The 17,718-nt window shown below is 41.5% G+C and overlaps 1 protein-coding gene and 2 non-coding genes across 3 annotated transcripts in view; 1 reads left to right on the top strand and 2 right to left on the bottom strand.

The window, feature by feature from the left end:
* The window catches only part of LOC126229631 (prolactin-releasing peptide receptor-like), a gene marked incomplete at its 3' end in the record, with an annotated part of 98,758 nt that overhangs the window by 59,256 nt on the left and 21,784 nt on the right, over positions 1-17,718 (top strand). The window lies entirely within an intron of this gene.
* Trnas-cga (transfer RNA serine (anticodon CGA)) lies at positions 9,496-9,570 on the bottom strand. The gene has a single exon. It is a non-coding gene; the product is annotated as a tRNA-Ser (tRNA).
* Positions 9,797-9,871, bottom strand: Trnas-cga (transfer RNA serine (anticodon CGA)). Its single transcript has one exon. It is a non-coding gene; the product is annotated as a tRNA-Ser (tRNA).

Raw genomic sequence — 17,718 nt, 5'->3', positions numbered from 1 at the left:
AGCTTATAGTCCGTGCTGCTGCAAACGTTGTCGAACTGTTCGTGCAGATGGTTGTTGTCTTACAAACGTCCCCATCTGTTGACTCAGGGTTCGAGACGTGGCTGCACGATCCGTTACAGCCATGCGGATAAGGTGCCTGTCATCTCGACTGCTAGTGATACGAGGCCGTTGGGGTCCAGCACGGCGTTCCGTATTACCCTCCTGAACCCACCGATTCCATATTCTTCAAACAGTCATTGGATCTCGACCAACACGAGCAGGAATGTCGCGATACGATAAACCACATTCGCGATAGGCTACAATCCGACTTTTATCAAAGTCGGAAACGTGATGGTACGCATTTCTCCTCCTTACACGAGGCATCGCAACAACGTTTCACCAGAAATCGGTTGGAAACTTTCCCCATGTGTGCACGTTGCGAACCTTGTGTGAATGCTCTGAAAAGCTAATCATTTACATATCACAGCATCTTCTTCCTATCGGCTAAATTTCGCGTCTATAGCACGTCATCTACGTGTGTAGCAATTTTAATGGCCAGTAGTGTAGTTTTCCGTGTAACTGGTTCAAGTAGCGAAAGTTTAATTACAACCACGCCGTAATAAGATTGCACATGGTGGCTAAGGCGGTGGTAAGGCTAACGGACTTGTATTCTGAACGGTGACCATTCAAATCCAGCCATGTTATGCGAACCTGACTGACATTTTCTTTACTAATTTGTGTCTAATTTTATTCTGAGAAGCTCAGTAATATATGTAAATACCGTAAATGTAAATTTGATTCAAGAAGTACTTGAAGTGAAATGAAGCGCAGCTGGACAGCAAGAAACTCTTTAGAGCGCAATCCCCGCAACGATAGTAGTTGTGAATCTTTGAGTACGGACTATTAAAAAAAAATTATTTATTAAAAAAAAGAGTACTGTTAATCTGTATCTTGTGGAAAGAGGGCGAGTTGCTAGGCCGTCGCTCAGAACGTATTGTTACATTTAATGAAAATTTCTGTTTCAGTGATAAAATCGAGTAAAGTATATGTAATAGTTGCCAAACATTTATGTATACAAATTGTCTGGAAGTGAAGAACAGACCAGGAGGTGAACTTCATTGTCGTCGCCGGCTACCAATCGACAGAATTGTAAGTGTACAAAGTTCACTAAAATAGAGGAAAGGAAATGCATTCTCTATAGTTTTCATTCAATACGTAACAACCTGTCATAATTTATTAATTTCAGTAATTGGATTATGTTCTAGTACAATAGTATGGTGCATAACTCCACTGACCAATTTTGATGTAACAGGACGTGTAGATTGAAGGAAGTTTGTGTGCCAAGGAATCGCCTTTTCTCACGAAAAGCAGATTGCTGTTTGATCTTATTTACTTACAACAGTGGTCCCTTAGGTATGAAAAGCTACGAAAACATGGGCTCAAAGCTATCCGCAAAACGGCCAAGTAACCAACAGAGTCATATTTTAAACCTTAAAGAACAATAACTTCCTCCAAATTATAATATGTCACCAACTGGTGCAGAAGCCTATCATTCAAGGCGGCAGCAACCAAAATTCAGGTACCAGTTACGACTTAAAGTAAAAATCTCAATCAAAAATCAATTTGAAACATTCTGGAAAAATAAATTTCTCTCTCTCCAAACATTTATATAAATATTCATATTATTAAGATAAAAGTCATTTTATAGGCTTTCACTGATTTCCATACGCTGCTTACAACCCTACCACTACTACTGTAATTTAGTATGCTTTCACTTAAATAACAAAAATCCTGTCTCTATATTGCCGCGTATAACCCCCTTACTATATAAAGTACACTATAGGAGAATAGTCCTATTAATAAGAAAACTTAATCAATAAAATTACCCTTTTTACAGGATTTGACCGTGTGTTGTGTCTAATGGAAAAGTAAATCTATTCATTCTTTTCCTAAGATCTTACCCAGCGGTTCGAAAGAAACGCGGTATGAATAATATTATATTGAAGCAAGGACAACCCACTTCCAAGTTCATGTAGTGGTTTAAAATGTATGCTGTCGGCCGCAAGCCTATCCAGGCAGTGAAATAGTGAAGTATTGGATAAGCGGAAATATGAATTTTGCCTATTTTCTTGCTACTGTTTAAGTTGCTTCTTCAAATAAATGTTAATCCACGAAAACAATGTTGGACTACACCCTTATACAGGCTTTTGAAAGGAGAAAAAGACAAGTAGATAACTTCAAGGACGCTAAAAAAATTTCTCCAGGGGGGACCGTTAGAAAGCACTTTCCATAATCAACAAACTTAAATGCTAAAATACTTGGATACTAAAGCGCGCACTTTTTATACTGAACATTTCATTTCAAGAAAAACTCTTTATTACTGGAATTTACTTTCAAAAGCTATTATTCTTTGAACTAACTCAGTTTAGTCATTTAACAGATTCTAGTAGCTCGGCTAAACTCTGATTTAATTTTAAGTAAGCAAACTTTTACGACAACACTTTGCAATAGTTAAGAAAACTTTCTCATTATTTACACAAAGCCGGCCGCTGCGGCCGAGCGGTTCTAGGCGCTTCAGTCCGGAACGGTGCTGCTGCTACAGTCGCAGGTTCGAATCCTGCCTCGGGCATGGATGTGTGTGATGTCCTTAGGTTAGTTGGGTTTAAGTAGTTCTAAGTCCCAGTGCTTATGGACATTGGAACCAATTACACAAAAACAACTTAAATGGTGTCTCTTTGTATTAACTTGGCACATCATAAATCTATAAAACAGGATATTCAGATTAATCAAACACCAGGAAGGATGCCTATAAAGGTATATGATTAAGATGAAATAACAGGGTGAACCAATTTCTTTACAGTTCAAAAATGATTATTAAAACAGAATTTAAATTAATTGACGCTGTACAAAAGCAAAAATAAAAAAAATTAAGGACGAAAAAGGACTTCTGCTGAGCGTGGGCTTCACAAACATTCGCAAATACCTTTAGATGCCCGGTTTTCATTTGCTGTTCACGTAATCGCTGTCATCGATCTCATGTAGAGTCGTAATATCGACGGTGCCGGAGACTAATTATTACTGCGGGTATCGGTAGTTGCGTCCTGGGATATCTGCCTCGACGAAGGCTTTTATCCTCAAAGCAATGATTACCGAGCATATATCTCCATCACCACATACCTCTAACCATTGCGTACAAAACATCATTTTGGACCTCAATGTGTGTGTTTGTGGGAGAGAGAGAGAGAGAGAGAGAGAGAGAGAGAGAGAGAGAGAGAGAGATCTAGATAGTTCCATCTCGTTTGTAAGGTTTTAGAGCCTAAAGCTCTGTACGGCATTCAAGCAACTTCACATGCTATATGTCACCACAACAACGCTCGGCAACATTTATCAAAAAATGTGGACGCATTGTTGGGGAAACGACGGCTTCTTTGGCGGCTGAGCAACAGCATGTTGAGCGCAGATAATGTGTTACGGCAAAATAAATAATATAAAAATAAAATAAAAAATACTACGCGTTTATGTAATCTTGCTGTCGTGTTATTTGTTGAAATAATACACATTTATCTACAAGTGTAATCCGTGAACCGGCGAGAGGCGAGCAGCGGAAAATAAATGGCTTATCGCCAGGTCTTCCCTGTCTGCGCGTCCGACAGACAAATCACCCATCGATCACGTAGAAAACTACGTACGTCACGTACAAAAACCCATCTTTGACCAGTTTTAAAGGAACGTTCCTCATGCTGGTAGCCTTTCCTATCCTTGAAACAGAGAGAGAGAAAAAAAGGATAAGATTCAAAGAAAAATCTCCGTGTTGTTTTACTCAGGGAGAGTGTTTCTAATACAATGAGTAACGTTAATATTTAGCCACTATGAGATTTTTACTTTGTAGTCTCATAACTTCATTCTTAACAAAACACTCAGAAAACATAACCAAGTGCTGTATTAAGTTTTATATATTGTGAATATTAGGATAATCTTTACTAACGTCAGTTACAAAAGTTGTTTAGTAATACGATTTAGATAAAACTAGGTCCTATTTTTACGTTACTTTAATGTTCGCACACTTTCCAGAGCTAATTACTTGAAGAGAAATTTTTATGAAAAATTTGTGTTTCAATATCTTGTCAGGTAGCCGTTCTGTTGCATCACTTCTTTCAAACGTTGGGGCGTACTACTAATGACCTTTTTTAAATAGTCAGTACATGGGCCCACTCAATCTTCTTCTAACGAATGCTTCGAAGTTTCTTTTAGGATAGTGGTGTTTTTCTAATACGTCGCTCTAGTTGTCCCCACACATTCTCAGTAGGGTGGAGATAAGGTGATTGGGGTCGTGGTTGTAAGACTTTCGGGCAATTGTACAACAAATATCCCTGCAAAATGCGAGCCTTATGTTTCGGGTCATTGTTCTAGTAAAACGTGAACGTGTATAGTATCCCCATTTTTTCAGCAAATTGCATTTTAATACGTTCATATAGACAAATTTGCCCGTAATACCGTCGATGAACACTAATTCGCTCCGTCCAAATGTGGATATGCAGCCCCAGACAATAACACTGCCAGCTCCATACTTTACAATCGACTTAATATATGTGACAGTAAACTCTTCACTCTTCTTCTGCCGACGCCAACCTTAGTCCATTCGACATAAAAATGTTAAATTTACTTTCGTCGGTGAAATGACTCGTTCACGATGCCTCCTAATACAGTCATCACCTTAGTCCAATCTCTTCTTTCGGTTCCGTTCATTCACATACGGTTCCTTTCTAGCCACTCTTCCACTATAGTCACTATCTTTCAATGCTCTGCAAATCGTTTGAGGACGTTCCTTTTTTCTGGTCTCGTTTAGCAGCTCACTTCCTAATATGGGTCTACTGAATGTAGGATAATATTTTTATTATTTTTGGTATTAAATTCGACTTGTCACGTGCATCCAGCTTCTTCGGTTAGCCCTTTTAAGGTAAAGAGTCTATACGGTCCTCGTTTTAGAATCGTCTGACGATATCTGTCACCGTACTCTTAACCCTGTACAATTACCACTGTTGAGCGTAGCACCGATTTGTCTATATGATTCACCTTTCAAAATGGTTCAGATGGCTCTGAGCACTATGGGTCTTAACATCTGAGGTCATCAGTCCCCTAGAACAGAACTACTTAAACCAAACTAACCTAAGGACATCACACACATCCATTCCCGAGGCAGGATTCGAACCTGAGACCGTAGCGGTCGCGCGGTTCCAGACTGAAGCGCCTAGAACCGCACGTCCACAACGGCCGGCGATTCACCTTTCGCTTAGTGAAAAATGATAAGCTGTCGTTACATCAAAACCGGTATTATTTTTGCGTGGCATTGTACCGTTTGGACAGTCGACCGCCCTCGAAAACAAACACTGACTCCTAACTCAGAGTATTCAACTTGCCGTGAAGGATCAAATTAAGTGCTACATTGCCAACTCCGAATATCGAACAGTGTTTCATTTAAATCGGATTGTTTAACAACTGTTATAGGCTTTTTAAGAAAAGTCCATGCATTTATTTACTGGACATCGACCTTAATATAATACTTCATTATTTTTTGTTTTTTGTTCGTCAAGAATAAAGTTACCCCCCGTCTGAGGTTCGAGTGGTCTCTCTATCATGGGTGTAAGTTAGTTTAAGTTAGATTAAGTAGTGTGTAAGCTTAGTGACCGATGACCTAAGCAATTTGGTCGAATAAGACCTTACCACTAATTTAAATTTAAAAAATAAAGTTATGATGCTACAGAGCAAAAATGTGATGGGGGCCGAATGTTACCTTTACTCACTGTAAGTTTACGGAACCAACGGCAGTGTAATACGCTACAAGAAGCTTGTTGGCTTCCCGGAGAGCGTACTGTTCAAAGATATACAGGGTGTTACAAAAAGGTACGGCCAAACTTTCAGGAAACATTCCTCACACACAGATAAAGAAAAGATGTTATGTGGACGTCCGGAAACGCTTAATTTCCATGTTAGAATTCATTTTAGTTTCGTCAGTATGTACTGTATTTCGCTACATGGAGCACGTTATCATGATTTCAAACGGGATACTCTACCTGTGCTGCTAGAACATGTGCCTTTACAAGTACGATACAACATGTGGTTCATGCACGATGGAGCTCCTGCACATTTCAGTCGAAGTGTTCGTACGCTTCTCAACAACAGATTCGGTGACCGATGGATTGGTAGAGGCGGACCAATTCCATGGCCTCCACGCTCTCCTGACCTCAACCCTCTTGACTTTCATTTATGGGGGCATTTGAAAGCTCTTGTCTACGCAACCCCGGTACCAAATGTAGAGACTCTTCGTGCTCGTATTGTGGACGGCTGTGATACAATACGCCATTCTCCAGGGCTGCATTATCGCATCAGGGATTCCATGCGACGGAGGGTGGATGCATGTATCCTCGCTAATGGAGGACATTTTGAACATTTCGTGTAACAAAGTGTTTGAAGTCACGCTGGTACGTTCTGTTGCTGTGTGTTTCCATTCCAAGATTAATGTGATTTGAAGAGAAGTAATAAAATGAGCTCTAACATGGAAAGTAAGCGTTTCCGGACACATGTCCACATAACATATTTTCTTTCTTTGTGTGTGAGGAATGTTTCCTGAAAGTTTGTGTTGTGTCTAGACAAGACAGCCTAGACACAATGAGAGGAAGCAGAAAGGCACGCGCTTAAACTCACGCAGGCTGGCGTGAGGTCTGAAACAGGATACGTAATGAATGCTATAAAGAAAAGTACGTAGCTTCTGGAATACTTAACTTTAATCCACATTTGTAGAACATCGCTCTTGATGATACATTAATAGAATCTCAATATCAATTGAATACGGCGCCTTGCTAGGTCGTAGCAAATGTAGCTGAAGGCTAGGCTAACTATCGTCTCGGCAATTGAGAGCGTAATTGTCAGTGATCCCCTTCTGGCAAAGTCGGCTGTACAACTGGGGCGAGTGCTAGTACGTCTCTCTAGACCTGCCGTGTGGTGGCGCTCGGTCTGCTATCACTGACAGTGGCGACACGCGGGTCCGACGTATACTAATGGACCGCGGCCGATTTAAAGGCTACCACCTAGCAAGTGTGGTGTCTGACGATGACACCACATTTTGGCCGTACCTTTTTGTAACACCCTGTAGACGGTCCACTCACATAAATGTGACCAACGCCTATGTGCGACGTCAACGTGTAATAACCACTTACAGAATACACGCGGCAGCACTAGCAGTGGAGGGCTTATAAAGCGTGTTGGGGGGACCCGGAAAAACAGCGGAGTTGTCAAAATGCAGAAAGGGGGAGATTTATCTGAAGTCCATAAGGGCATGATCATTGTCGTTCGGGTCAAGCGTGGAAACATTCCCGAAACGGCTATGTTCGTAAACTGTCTGGGTGTCGCCTCGGTGAAAGAATACCGTGCATGGCAAAATGGCGGTATCCGAAATCGGCGCGGAGTCAACTGTGGTGCATCACAGGCCACATAGATGGGTGAGCGACGGCTGCGGAGATGTGTACGGCCTAGTAGACATGCAACTATCGAGCACCTGACCGCGCAGATGAACCACGGGGCCACCAGCGGTGTCTCGTGGACGACCGTTAAGCGAACGTTGCAGGGTATGTACTTCCGCGCCTGGTTCATGTACCCATGCTGAGCAAGGGTGCCCATACCGGGAGCAAGGGGGGGGGGGGGAGGGGCGGCTCCCACTACCTCTCAGGGAAAGGAAAAAAAAAATAGTGTAGCCACGTAATTTTCTTCCAGGAAAATTATTACAAAGTTGGTATTATGCAGGTTTTTAACAGAGTTGGAACTGAACACTTTTATAGCAACTTACAAGTCACCATTCTTGTTCCAAGATTTTAAGAATCCTCCACAGCCCCATTTCTCGCCACCACCCCCTGCAAACTATAGTATGGGCGCCCTTGAGGCTGACTGCTGTTCATTGGCGATCAAGGCTGCAATTGGTATGCCATTACCGCAACTACACGTCCATTAAGTGGCGAGAGGTGTACGGTGTGATACGTCTGAAAGAAAACACCCTGCAACAGACACTAGTAAGTCAACACAACTATACATCAGAGATTCACTCTGTATACTGCTGGCTATAAAAATTGAAACAGCGTAGAGCTATGCAATAAATGTCAAATTAAAATGAAGTGAAACAGTAAGCACTAACGCTTTCTACATTCTGCTGGTAAGCAGAGATTACGGAGCGGGTTTCCCACACAGAAAGCGTATTTGAATGTTGACTGCTCCTGAGAATATCGAACTATGCCTCGTTTGTGCCACGTCTGCCACCATAAGTCGGAAGTCGACACTATGGCCTCTCGATACAGTGGTCTGGTTTATCGATCTGCGATGTTGCTGCTCTCTTTGGTCATGATACAACGACTGTCGCGGAAACACTGAATGATAAGTTTCAGGAGGGCACAGTCAATTACAATCAGCATCTTTAAGGCCGCACGCGACTAGCGCCTGAGAGGATAGAGATATTCTTCGCTCAACTGCACAGGATCGCACAGCGTGTCAGCTACTTTGAGCCAGGAAATGGGCTTGTCTGCAGCAAGACAAGTATCCACGACAGCTGGGGCACCACGGACTGTCAGTACGACTATTGTTGCGGCTGCCCTTTGACATAGGAGCAGGGGCAGTGTTGCACCCAGTGACAAGAGTGGACAGACAGAGGAGTGACGCCACATTGTCTCCTAGGGCGAACCCCCATTCTGCTTGCAGCATCACATGTATGGGGGCTACGATAATAACAAACCTATCCCGTTTGCGTTCGTCATCGTCATACGGACCCATAACCCAGTGCAGGTGCGTATAGGGTACCAATGGGTACACAACAGATCACGTTTGGTTTGCATAGACAGTAATTTGGACACTAGACATTTCATTCCTGACTTAGAAGTCTCTGTGGCGTTATCTGTAAACCAGATAACACAGGGCTGTATGTTGCATGTTGCCTGTACCGTCTTGGCCTGGCTCCATATACGTAGAACGGTGTTCGACTCTTACCCTGGTCATTACGTTCTCCGGACCTCGCACCTCCAGGCTGACGAGAAACTGACACACCGCCTCTCATCAGCTACTACGATTGACGAACTGTCTCTCAGAGCTGAAACAGCACGAATGACTTGCTTGTACCTCTCTTCCAAGCTCAGTTCCACTCCATACCAAGCCACAATAAAGCGACTGTTGCTGCAAGATGTGGCGGCTCTGTGCGCTAAATTTCGCACCCAGTATATGCCCAAATCCCGTAGAGATTCAATCCCTCCTAGTATAGTGAATAAATACAACAAAAAAATTTCTTTATTAATTATTACTATCCGTCCTGATATCATAACTTTAATGGCGAGCACTGTATTATTTATTTTAACTTACATATCGTCCAACCACCACAAGGGTGAAATAAGAGAAACTGGTCCTATACAAAAGGAGAAACTTTTTTCGCGTGGAAGCATTGACAAATAGCATAAGAAATGAAACTTCCTGGCAGATTAAAACTGTGTGCCCGACCGAGACTCGAACTCGGGACCTTTGCCTTTCGCGGGCAACTGCTCTACCAACTGAGCTACCGAAGCACGACTCACGCCCGGTACTCACAGCTTTACTTCTGCCAGTATCTCGTCTCCCACCTTCCAAACTTTACAGAAGCGCTTCTGCGAACCTTGCAGAACTAGCACTCCTGAAAGAAAGGATATAGCGGAGACATGGCTTAGCCACAGCCTGGGGGATGTTTCCAGAATGAGATTTTCACTCTGCAGCGGAGTGTGCGCTGATATGAAACTTCCTGGCAGATTAAAACTGTGTGCCCGACCGAGACTCGAACTCGGGACCTTTGCCTTTCGCGGGCAACTGCTCTACCAACTGAGCTACCGAAGCACGACTCACGCCCGGTACTCACAGCTGTGAGTTAGCAAATGAAAGATTTTGATAGAGAACAACCAATGTATTTACCTCAATAGTCATAATATATATAGTAGTTCATGACAAATTTCAAAACTCCGCCATCTCTCTCCCCACATCCACCACTGCTGGCGGCTCACCTCCAACTGCGCAACGCTACGCGCTGTTCACATCCAGCTGCCGCTGCCCAACACTACAATGGCAGACAACAATGCAAACCAGCCACAGACTGCACACAGCACAGCCAGTGATTCTCACACAGACCGCTACGTAACGTTGCCAATAAGAAAACATAAACAGCCTACTTACAAACATACTGTTTCCTGCAATACTGTTATGTACCACACCTATTCCCTGAAGTTAGCTGGTGGTTAGAACAATTTTTGAAATACTTTTTAACACGAAACGAAGTGTGGATGTCTTGCGTAAATGGAATCGTTGTTTACAAAGCCAGTCTGCAATTCAGACCGAAACCCTTAGTAAAGTAATTAGAAAACGGTGTAAATTTCGGAGCAAAATGAAACTTCACAAATAGTTTCAATCCTTTACGAATCTTTTTCTCGCTGACAACCACCACAAAGTGATGAAAGAGAAAAAGTTTCTCGCTTAGCATATTTTCGCTATGTGTACAGTAAAGCTCAGCATAAGGCATGACGTTTTAATTTATTACTTCTTACTATTAATTCTATTCACAATTCATTTTGCAGATAATATCCACATATACCGCTGAACGTACACGCAAAATTATATCATTATACGACATGGAGATATTATAAACATTGAAGTCCGCAGCTCGTGGTCTAGTGGCTAGCGTTGCTGCCTCTGGATCACGGGGTCCCGGATTCGATTCCCGGCCGGGGTGGGGAATTTTCTCTTCTCGGGGACCTCTTGCTTAAAACGGAGCGCGAATTAGCCGGACTGTGCTCACTCAGTATTCGATAGTGAGAACACTTATCGACATCCAACAAACTTTAGACACAATTTCAAACTTTTCCTCGTTTCGAGTCTAACCTCAAATACTCAACACATCAGGTCCTCTGTAAAATAATCAGACGTTTGAAGCTGTTTTATACACGTGAGTTCGAGTCCTGGTTAATCAGTTACAACTGCCCCTATTATGATTAATGAGCCTGCAGAACATACATCAATTACAGAAAGTTTTGATTTTTCCGTAACAGCATTACAGTATGTTCATGAAGTTTTGAAAAGTTTTGTAATTTACACTGATAATGATATTATTGTCAGAAATAGGACGAATAATACGTACGCTGATATTGTTCTAATTTTAATTATAATGTATAGTTTTCTTACGTATAATATTTGGAGCAAACAGTGTTCGTTCAGTATCTTCTTCATTATGAAAACATCTTTCACACGTTGGAATAATGTATTCTAAGCACAAAAATTTACTATACATACGGCACTGATGTCTGGTGTTCCTATCTTTGGATCAAAGACATACCATGCACCTGCTTTCCGATTATTTTATTTTAGAGGCAGTTTCACTCGAATTTGTGTTAAATTTCCTTTTCTGCCTGAGACGAAGATCTCTTGGCAATCTACCTGATGACTTTTGCTTTGCGTTGGATACAAATTTCTACCACCTTAAGTCTTTAGGAATTCGCTTCTCTTCATATTAGGTCCAGTGTACATTGGCTGCAGCAAAATTCGGGTTTGACAAATACCAGCGACGAAAAATACATCTCTCTTCCTCCACAAACGAAGCCAAACTGACATTAGCTACAGTAACGTCATCTACAGATAATAATAATTAAAAACATAGCTGCCGAAATGTTCAAGTACAAATTATGTGCAATCTCATGACAAGGTTGAGAACTACATCCACTGCTGCGTGTGAAACTCCAACACAATAATGAAGAGTTAAACATATTCCTACAGCACTCTGAGCCTTTTTATCCCATTAAAATAACAAGAGTAGTAAACTACGATCAAGGGTGGATAACACTTTGGCTAAAAGTATCTTGTGCTAAGAAGAGAGAGATGTACCTAATTCGGAAGACAAGCTGTAGTCAAGAACTGAAACTCCAATACCAGTAATACTGTAAATAACTCCAAATAAAATACTCCAACAGTGAGACAGAAAATTCTGGAAAGTTATGAAACAAGCTACAAACATAAATAGCGACCTAAATAAAGCTGAAACAACGGAAAGTAGCTCTGGTAGAAATGGTAACACTTTCAAATTATTAGTTTCTTAGAGTAGCAGCAAGCGTTGAACCCGCTGATATACAATCAAATACAGATGCATTAGATTTGATTGTGCAGACGCTACGAAAACAACTTGTTTTCTCCTTCAAAAATACAACCCGTCAGGAGAGTACAAAATTCGTGTAACTAAAAGTTGTATATCTGATGACAATGATGGGATCTCTAGCAGAAAATTAAAAATTTCGTGTTGAATTCATAGACTTCCCCTTATCTTGTATTTGTAATCAATCAGAGTGCATTCCATGACAGACAGATAAGCTGAAGCAAAGCAAACCACCTCTAGTTACGTAACTATTTCAGTCTTTATAGTCTTTTAAAAAATGTTAAATAAAGTGGTCTATGACAGAATACTCATTTATCTGGGCACAAATTGTCAACTGCCTCTCAGTTTAGTTTCAGAAAAAAGGGTTATCCCCGGAGAAAGCAATGCAATAGCTTACAAATGTAGTCATGTAGTCCAGGCAGAGTTACGCAAGAAAAAGTACCCTGTTGGTGTTTTTCGTTATCTTGGCGAAACTTGTGATTGTGTGGATCACAGAATTTTACTTCACAAACTAAAGAGTAAGGCCTGCATCATAGCATACCTGTTGCATGGATGGAGCTTAACTTTATAATAGAAATCAGAGGGTCAGACAGTCACAAACATTAAACTGAGCTCAAAATGGGGTAGCGTAATAACGTGTGTGAGATCTAACAAGGATCTGCTTTGGGTCCACTCTTGTTTCTAGCGTACACAAATGATCTTCCAACTTCAAAGGACGGCTCAAAAACTGTTATGGCAGCTGTTGACACAAGCATAATAATCAAAAGTCCAAACTCAACTTTGCTAGACACAGTTCATATAACAGCTCAGCAGTCCTACAAGTGCTTCTTAGAAGTTTAAGTCTCAATCTCACAAAGATTAGTGTTATGCGGTACCAAACAAGCTAAAAAAACTTATTTATAGCGTCATAAATAGACATTAAACCTCATACACATAGTGCACTGTAATGTGTAAAATTCCTTGCGTTCTAGTTGAATAACCAGTTAACGTGGAGTCAACACATGATAAACTAAACACGAAGCTCAGATAAGCTTGTTTTATTTTTAGAAGTATCACTCAATGCGTTTATCTGAAGACAAATTTGTTGGTTTATTCTGCATATTTTTATTATTCGTTGTGTTATGGAATTGTCTTCTGGGGCAAAAATAAAATAGTACAAGAATAAATAATGTTTAATCTGCAGAAGCAGGCAGTAGAAACATTGTGCATCTTGCAAAAGAGTTTTTAAGAATCTTGGAATTCTTGCACTCACTTCCCCATACGTTCACTACTTAATGGTTTTTAGTCCAGCCAATAAAAATCAATTTTAGCTGAACTGTCATCTACATAATCAAAATGTAAGGCACAAAAGTAATTTTCATGTAGACTTTGCCTCCCTGTCTACGACTCAGAGAGAAACTATCAACTCTGATGGAAAGACATTCAAGAAGCTACCAAGTACTAGAACGCAAGAAATTGAGAATCTTGGCCAGTTAAGAAGAAAATTAATGACGTAGGCTACCTCAAATTAGCCTCTCGTTCTGCAAATTATCTGAATATCTAGATTCAAAGATCGAAAATTTCTGTTAGCAACATAGCAAGTAGCAGCGTTCGTTTTGAAGATACATGGCAATTTATAATGTACTGTAGACAGAGCTCTATATTTACAGATGCGGATAACCATTTTCTTTGAAAAATAGCAATATAACCTAGGGAATATTAAGTTAACAATAGGAAATGAACAGCAGCTACTCAGTATAACTAAAATGGCAACAAATTTTTCCAAAGTACTTAATTAAAATTAGCAGGCAGTAGCAAGAATATCGTATCGCTAGTTTACTGGTTGATACGGTATACAGTCTATTATTTGCTTACCTTATGCCAACGTATATCGCGGCTCGTTACACATCGCTGAAGATCTGAGGGCTTGTATAGTAATAATAATAATAAAATTTGGATTGTTGTAACTACTTATTACAAATGAATGAAATCAATCACGCTCTTTCTGTTCCTACAAGCGAATAATTTGCCGCTCCACTTTCTATTGCCTTCGTGTTTCGGTGACATCTGACTGTTGTATCATTTCTCAAGCGAGCTCTCTGGCTACAGAACAGAGTACGATAAGATCATCTATGGAGTGAGCATACAGTTGCACAGAACAGAATTTTTATCGACAACATTTATACACTGCCTCCAATGTCACGTGACCGTACTACAGCGTTAAGGACTCTCCAGAGACGCCATGCAAATACTGAACGTAGCTGCAACACTATTTACGGCAGGTCTCCTTTAAAAGTGTCGTGAATTTTGTATTCATATGTATCTTAACAATTTGCTTTCGACATCTGCAACGAACTTGGCTAAAACCTTAAACCTTTGAAGAGAAGAAGGGACTTTCGCTTATTTGCGACGAATGGAACATCTCAGATGTTGCACTTGATCATATTGCCGAGTCTGTTTTGATAAATGGCGCTTCGGTGACATTGAGAAATATGTTCTTACTACACCAGAGTGAAAGTGTCCCAAAAAATTCGAATTTGGAGCTATAACCTGCGGAAAATTAGCGATTAATTTCTTTTTGAAATATTTTTATGAACAAAATTCTTCCATTTCTATTTTCTGGTACAATCTTTTCAATTTTTGTTCATCCTGGCACACTAAAATAAGAGTCGTGCTTAATCGTTCACCACATCATATGATCTTCATGACTACTTTAAAACAAGCGAAATGGTTTGGAGAAGTGAATAACACGAATAAAATCACTTAGACTGTGTCGTAAAGTCATCAAGTGATCGAACGCATTTGCAAAGCATAGCAAAGTATCTGTATGGTGTGAAAAGTGGCAGCTGACTCTGAATAATGAAACATATGAAGTCATCCACATGAATACTAAAAGGAACCCAATGTTTTACGTTGCACGATAAATCACGTAAATGTGAATAACACTTAAGTACTTTATGGATTATAGTTACGAATAACTTAAGTTGTAATGAAGACAGATAATGTTGTGCGCAAAGCGAACCAAGGAAGGAGTGAAAACTGCGTTTGACGTACTGTCGACCTCGATGTCATTAGTGACGGAGCACAAGATCGGATGGTGTCAAGGATAGGGAAAGAAATCGACCGTGCCTTTCAAAGGAACAATCGTGCGTTTCCCTGGAGCGATCTAGGGAAATCACAGAAAACCTACGGTCGCAGGTTCGAATCCTGCCTCGGGCATGGATGTGTGTGATGTCCTTAGGTTAGTTAGGTTTAAGTAGTTCTAAGTTTAGGGGACTGATGATCTCAGCTGTTAAGTCCCATAGTGCTTATAGCCATTTGAACCATTTTTGAACAGAAAACCTAAATTTGGATGACCAGACGTGGGTTTGAACCGTCGTCCTCCCGAATGCGAGTCCAGTTCTCTAACCACTGCGCCACATCGCTCGGTGACAGCGAATCAAAGACTGCGATTAGTTGGCAGAACCATGGAGGTGTAATAATGGAAGATGACGATGCAGACTGTACGTTGTTTTGAAGCCAGCGTTGCCATGTTAGATGCTCCGCAACATTAGCAGACGATTACTTCTTGTTCTTAATTTCCGACGTGCACACACAGCAGTTGTTTTGTATAGAAAATGTTACAATGCTTAATAAGGCATATTCAGACATTTTTCTGGTCTTAAGAGTATATTTGATCCAGTAATACAACGCATTTTGCAACGTTAATGAAATTTCCTTTTTGTTACACGTTTCGAATAACCAAGAAGAGATTTTTGTCGTATGAAAAGGCTGCTTTCGTAGTCCGGTTTTTTCTTAAACACGGACTAAAGTAATTGACGTTCTGTCTACGATCTGTTCTCGAAAATGCTCAGAACATATTTAGTTATGTTTTAGTCGGTTTCCAGTCTTTCCTTCTCACAGCATTCACCCAGCGATAGTTTCGAGTTGGACTGATAGGAAATGTAAAGTTAAATGGCAGTAAATGTACAGTAAAATTACAGCGGAACCAAAATTCATCGCCCGCATCTCGTGGTCGTGCGGTAGCGTTCTCGCTTCCCACGCCCGGGTTCCCGGGTTCGATTCCCGGCGGGGTCAGGGATTTTCTCTGCCTCGTGATGGCTGGGTGTTGTGTGCTGTCCTTAGGTTAGTTAGGTTTAAGTAGTTCTAAGTTCTAGGGGACTTATGACCACAGCAGTTGAGTCCCATAGTGCTCAGAGCCATTTGAACCAAAATTCATCCAAATAAACGAATATATCGCTTGAACGGTCCACTTGCGAATAAAATGTGATTCCGTAACACTTGAGACCATAATCAGAATGATTAGTACTTCTGTAAATGACCCAGGACGGCTGCTGTGATTAAAACATTTCCATCAGAACCTAATGTTTGTGGCAACTAATATGACGGAACTCGGCTCCCAGTTTGTGACATAATTACAGCTCCCCTTATTGTACCTTCATGGACAGACCAGTTAGAAGCTGCAACAGATCCTCTAAAGATACTGCCTACACTACGCTTGTCCGTCCCCTTCTGGAGTATTGCTGCGCGATATGGGATCCGCATCAGCTAGGATCGAGGGTGATATCGAAAAAGTTCAAAGAAGGGCAGCTCGTTTCGTATTACTGCAAAACAGAGAGAGTGTCACGAATATGGTACTCGATGTAGAGTGGAAATCAATAAAACAAAGGCATTTTTCGTCGTGGCAGGAGCTTTTCACGATATTTCAATCACTAGCTTTCTCTTCCGAACGCGAAAATATTTTGTTGGCGCTCACATAACTAGCGAGAAATGATCATTGTAATAAAATAAGACAAACCAGAGCTCGTATGATAAAATTCAAGTGTTCCTTTTCCTCAGGCGATGTTCGAGAGTGGAACATGGTTCGATGAACCCCTCCGCCAGGCCCTTAATTATGAACTGTAGATTGTGTTGTATTGTGTGTTAACCGGGGACCTAGGAACGACGGAGAGGCTCCGTCCCCGCCGCAGCCGCAGTGGTCCACAACCCCACGACAACTACCGTAGTCCACTTCACTCCTCCGCCGCCCCACACCGAACCTAGGATTATTGTGCGGTTCAGCCCCCAGTGGACCCCCCAAGGAACGTCTCACAACAGACGAGTGTAACCCCTATGTTTGCGTGGGAGAGTAATGGTGGTGTACGCGTATCTGGAGAACTTGTTTGCGCAGCAATTTCCGACATAGTGTAACTGAGGAGGAATAAGGTGAACCAGCCCGCATTCGCCGAGGCAGATGGAAAACCGCCTAAAAACTTCTACAGATTGGCCGGCTCACCGGACCTCGACACAAGTCCGCCGGGCGGATTCGTGTCTGTGACCAGGTGCTCCTTCCCGCCCGGAAAGCCGTGCATTAGACCGCACGGCCAACCGGCCGGGCTGCACGTAGATAGTCATGTAGGTATAGATGTACGAGGTCTGTTCAAAAAATTCCGATAATTTTCCACAAAATTTTTCTAAGCTTACGTTTTACTTATTGTGCGTAGTCTCCTTCGAAATATTCTCCTCCATCGCTCCCAACGCCGTTTTCTCTTCCGGAAGCAGTCCTGGCACGCCTCTTGCTGGATCGCGCGAAG

Source organism: Schistocerca nitens, unplaced genomic scaffold, assembly GCF_023898315.1.
Source record: "Schistocerca nitens isolate TAMUIC-IGC-003100 unplaced genomic scaffold, iqSchNite1.1 HiC_scaffold_376, whole genome shotgun sequence".
NCBI classification, from domain to species: domain Eukaryota; kingdom Metazoa; phylum Arthropoda; class Insecta; order Orthoptera; family Acrididae; genus Schistocerca; species Schistocerca nitens.
The sequence above is the reverse complement of the archived record's forward strand: the minus strand, read 5'-3'. Positions and strand labels throughout refer to the sequence as shown.